Consider the following 5,830-nt stretch of genomic DNA (forward strand, 5'->3'; position numbering starts at 1 on the left):
TTTGCACTTGTCAGTCGAGTTTTGGTTCCTTATATTCGTTTTATCACAGTTAATCACAGTGGGCCGTATGATTTCCCATTCGTTAAGCCTTTCATTAGCTAAATAATTGATTAGACAAAGTGAGAGTATATGCCAAGCACTATGTTAGACAGAGACAAAACAATTTAACGACGTTCTTTAACTTTAATGAAAGGGAAATCATACGGGCCAGTTAATATACACCAAAAATCAGTATTTTTCCGCTTTTAGAGGTAAATACACTGGCAAAATTTGTGAGGTTATGCCTTAATGTTTTATGTTTTATTTTAGCTTTATTTTCTTTACAATGGTTTATTCTGTTGAACAGAACACGTTCATTGTTGTTTTTTTACTTTCGAAATGGAAGGTTTAATAATGGGGAATTATCTGTTTGTAAAAATGAATTCCATCAAAATATCTGAACAACATTGTGAACAGATTTTTAACAATCAGAACAATTAGCAGGGGTAAATCATTAGGACGAGCACCAGTATCTGATGAAATACTCAAGGATTTGAAAGAAATGGTGGAAAAGACTACAGATATCCATAGCCTGTTTATCTCAACAATCTGGTGTACCACGATGCACTTGTCACAAAATCATTAAAAATAGGCTACAACTGCATCTTTATAAAATTAGTGTTGTACAAGAACTCCAACCTGCAGATTATCAAAGTTGTGTTCAGTTTGAAAATCACCTCAATTTCATAATTTGGAGTGCTGAGAATCCACACCAATTTGTAGAGATTCCTTTACATGTTTTGAAAATTGGTGTGTGGAACTGTGGATAGCAGTGTTGCTATACGCTTAACTAAGAAATGCTGCAAAATATTTTTGAAAATAAATGAAGAATTGTCATGTTTAGAAGTTAATGGGGGACATTCTCAATCTATTTTATAAAAAAATACCTATTTGTTATCGTTATTTAGTGTTGTAAATTATGTTGTTGAATACATTTGATTTTATTGAAAAACCAGTAAGACTTATTTGTTATGAAAAACACTGTTATTTATATTGGAAGAAAAAATGGGAGTCAATACCATATTCGACAATTCAGTCTAGGTCGTATTTACCACTAGCATAAAACAAGAAATGTGAAAGCACTAAAGCAGACAAAAAGGCAGTATCAAGTATTGTATTGTGGTATACGAGGACAAGGTGTTCTCAATATTTATCTGTTTGGATTTGTTCTCATACCAATTCCTGTACAGTGTGTGGCGGTACGATGGGGGCAATAATTTTTCCCCTGTTGGTGTTGATATTAAATAATAAATACATTAATGTTAGCAAGAGTAAAGCACAGTTGAAACTTATCTCTGGTTAAAAGCCAACAACCTAACCTGAAAATGTGACATTCATTAATTGCCGAACAAAGCGGCACATTCAAAATTTGACAACTTTCCATGGCTGGCTGGACCCGACAATCATTTATAGAGACCCTGTAGTAGTGAAAAAAATAATATATAAACCACAGTGAAGAAGTCCCTTATAGCCTTCGCGCCTTAGAACCCTCGGCACGCCTCGGGCTCTAATCTTGGCGCTCTGGCCATAATCATGAACTTCTTCACCTTGGTGTATAATATACTATTTTAACACAAGGAAGGATTATCATATCAAAGTACAAAAGTTCCTGCTTCAACTTCGATTTACTGAAAAAAAAATTGTATTTCAACAAGTTTATTTCAATGGGATAATATTTCGATAATAGCATCTCCAATCACCAATCACATTTTTAATAACATGACAATTTCATTCATAGCAACATGTAAACGAAGTTGTAAATAGAATTGATTAATGAAAAAATATCTAGTCAACAACCATTCGAGCTTTGAATCTTTAACAATTAATTTGCTCAAACTTCCTGCACAAGGATTCAAATTGCATACATTTGACAATAAAAACCTTCCAGCGTTGCACAATGTTGTATTTTTCATTACTTGTCAAATTTATCACTTTCTCGTCGCTACGTAACAATTTATTGTAAATTAACAGAATTATTGGTAGTTTATGGTATTATTGCAAATTTTTGTCTAATGGAGTCTAATGCTCCAGTGGTGAAATAACATGTAATTCAATGACATAGAACAATTAAAACAAGGTAAAATTAGAAAAAATTATGAAAGAAGAAACAAGATTTAATAAGGTACAATGCATTAAAAGTAAAATAAGACAAAACAAGTTGATTACATTAAAGGAGTACGCTTGATTGATATATTGAATAAAATTAACATTAAAGTGAAATGTAAGAATTTTTGTTAATTTGAGTTTAGTTCTAAATAGATGTGCAGAGTGAAGAACAAGAACACAAATCAAGAGTGCTACTTCATCTTTTGTTTTATTGAAACGTCTGTCTTAGCTTAATCCTGCACATAATGTATACTTGCTATACACAGTCGTTTTGCCTACCTCTTTAAAAGTCTATTATACAGCGCCTTTCACAACTCGCGCCCCAGAGAAAATGAGGAAACACTAAGTATGTAGATATTAGGATGTGTAATTTTAAAGAAAATAAAATCTAGCTTGAAAAGAGAAAAGACAACTTAAAGTTAACCAATCAGAAACCCGCGCCCTCCAAATGTGTGTGCCATATTTTTATGTTACTAGGTTTTAACAAAAGGCAAATCTTTTTAAAAAATAGGTTGGCGGCCGGAGTTTAAAAATGCTGGTAAATTACCCATTCTTACCAATGTAAAATGTTTGTCTTGTTTATTTTATAATTTTTTTCCATATCATATAATAATAATAAAATGCACAATTATAATTCCAACGTCTAAAATTCATTAGGTATGATTATAACGGGTGACTATTAAAATTTTCACTTGGAGTTGGCTTTGAACGAGTTTTTATTTTTTCTGTTACTTTAGACACACGCAAGAACGAACGACAAATGTCAGTCAGTACAATTGAAACATAACCTATAATGTTAATTATAATGTCAAACTTGTCAGTGTCTAAGGTGCAACGGAAAACAAAGAATGATCCATAGCCAACCCTAAGTGAAAATTTTAATAGTCACCCGTTATATTATAAATTAGCGTTTACGCTCCCAAATTATCTACGTCCATGCATCCAAGGCTTATTTGCACAGAATTCTACTACGACATGACCGATAATTTGCAAAGCCGGTTTTTTTTAGATCACATTGTATAAGAATTAAAAAAAAAATAGTGTATAGATGTTTAACACATTGAGGTGTAATTAGTTTTCAATAAATTCTTTTGCTCTTCTTCAAACTATGTATATTTAAACTAAAACGTCTGGTGCAGAAGTATCGCGCGTTCAAATGAAATCCTGGGCTGAGTAGGCGTTGGAAAAATTAAACCGTCTAGAACAGTGTAAAGTTTGAATTTCCCGCCGTTTGACACGAATGACATTTGTTCATGTTTAATCGCAACATAATTAAACATGTGTGTTTTCAGCAAAGGGTGCCCTTAGATATTTGCTTCGAGAATAGGAATCGTTACGTTATTCTATTTTTGATGTAAAACATTGCAAAGAAAGAAAAAAAAAACATTTTTGGCTCTAAATTTTAGGTTAGCTGTCAAGATGCTTCAATTAATCTACGCTTTAAAAAAGTACAACAATTGACGATTTCCAACGCCTTCCCAGCCCAGGATTTCATTTGAACACTCTATATATCCCTAAACAGACTATTTTTAATGGAAAGCAACTTTAAAACAACTGAAAACGTCAAGCTGTTGCCAATAATAATTCTGAACTATTGTCTTAAGTTAATTTTATAATTATTTTGAGTAAAGAAAGTCCACCTTAGGAATTGTTGTTACGCTGTTCTTGAAAAATGGGCTAGAACTGAAAAGGTTAACGGTTTGCTACTTTATTTATCATTATCATACAGGGTTATTCTAAATGATTGTAGTCGAAGTAGGCGTGAAAACTAAATGTAAAATTTATGGTTGCCGCTCCACATAAAAAAATCATCAGAATGATGTGTTAAATTGGGTGCAAGACAACTCAATATGTATTTTTAAAATTGATTGTAGAACAACTCAATATTTCTGGATTCAATCGTTAATTTAACAAAAATAAATAAAATTCTCATCACCGCACTTTTCACCTAAAAAATGACAGTGACAGCGACACAACTGACAGTTCACATGAAAGCGGCAAAAACGTAATAACATGGGCATGGCCTACTTCGACTACAATCATTTAGAATAACCCTGTATAACTTATCAAACTAATCAAAAAGCAGACGACCAAGGAAGTTGTATGGAGCACCTCTTCAACGGATGACGTCAAAACAGAACAATTCCTAGTTGTGTATTCCCAGAAATTCGAGAGGACAAAGTTTAAAATGTTACAAAATATATGCCATTCACGATGTTTTGGCATAAGGGGAGGCTATGGAAAAAGTGCATTTAAGTTGGCAGTAAAGCTGTCTGTTGAATTAGGTTATTTTTTTCTAAGTTTGAGGTTATAAACTGCGTCATTGTCTAGTGCATTGTTGTCAGTTTTACTAGTTTGCAATATAAAATACTCACACATTTTTAATCCAATTTAACAAAACAGGAAACTGACTTGAACAGACTACAGAATAGTAGGGACCGGGACCGAAAGTTAAAGTGGCTCCTGCACCACTTAGATAACCCACCTATACAGTGTCTTAACCAACCAGTTAGTAACTTGTCAATGAATTTTTTATTTTAACCAAAACGTTCCTAGAACTAGATTGTATAAAATCTTGTACCTACTTATTAAGCCTTACTTTATTCGAATCTTTCTGCAAAATATTTACACACCCATCGTCCATGACAAAAAAAAGAACAAAACTATTCAACTTCCATAATTTCATTAGAAAATTCTGAATCATCATTACCTGCATCAAATTCCGAGTCAGATTCTCCTAATGAAATTATTAAAGGAAGAACGTTTTCAAATGAAAGATTTCTCATTAATTTTGCCCAATCTTCCGAAATAAGTTCTTCACAATATCTACAAAAATGTTGGCAAATTTCAGGAGTACATTTTAAAATAGACTCAAGCCATAAATTCACAACTCTATCGCGAAGTTATAATAGGGCTTACAAAACCCCTGTGCCATTTCAATTGGGTCGTTGTTTCTTCCTTCACTATCCGTGCTACATATTTATCTTGTACTCACCTACGATTGAATTTATACATAAAAAGAACTTGACTTCACTGTAACTTACTGAAAATATGTTCTGCAGTCTAATACAAACACCATCAATACGTTTTAATGTCGCTTAATTATGATTACGGTAAATTCGGCAACATGTTACGTTCATTTTGATAGGTCCGCATGTCAGGCACTTTAGTGACAGCAGAGATGACAGAAATCAAACATGTATCCAACGTTAAAAAATGAAATCATAGCCTCCCCTTATGCCAAAACATCGTGAATGGCATATAGTAAAGTCACTAAAATATGGTAAGGAGCAGCTGAAAATGATGTCTGTAGGGTACAAAAAATGAGATAAGTTCTGAAATTCTTTTAAATAATACGTACGTATTTGGCTTTCGGGAATAGCTAGGTATTGCATTTAGTGTTAAGTGTTATACTGGGTGGGGCATCGTATACGCGCACGCGAGAAATCGCGACTTCTAATTAAATTAAATTGTCGAAATTTTATATACCTAACTAATTATTGGTAAGGTATATTTGAGAATTTTTAAAAAATTTTTGAAGTGAAACTTTTGAAGTGAAACTTTTTATGGGAGGGTCTTGAAATTCTGATCGGCAACCTTTTTATGTGACGAAAAGTGGTGGGGGTAAACACTATGCGGTCGGCGAGAATGCATTTAGCGCGTAGCCAAAGCACTGGCACAGCTG

General features: G+C 33.1%; 1 long non-coding RNA gene across 1 annotated transcript; it reads right to left on the minus strand.

Moving 5' to 3' along the window:
* Positions 1–4,720: 4,720 nt before the first annotated feature.
* On the minus strand, positions 4,721–5,406 carry LOC138126942 (uncharacterized). Its single transcript, XR_011158009.1, has 2 exons — positions 5,190–5,406; positions 4,721–5,140 (listed from the first exon to the last, which is right to left on the minus strand). It is a non-coding gene; the product is annotated as an uncharacterized lncRNA (long non-coding RNA).
* Positions 5,407–5,830: the final 424 nt, after the last annotated feature.

The sequence above is a fragment of the Tenebrio molitor genome, chromosome 3 (assembly GCF_963966145.1).
Source record: "Tenebrio molitor chromosome 3, icTenMoli1.1, whole genome shotgun sequence".
Taxonomy (NCBI): domain Eukaryota; kingdom Metazoa; phylum Arthropoda; class Insecta; order Coleoptera; family Tenebrionidae; genus Tenebrio; species Tenebrio molitor.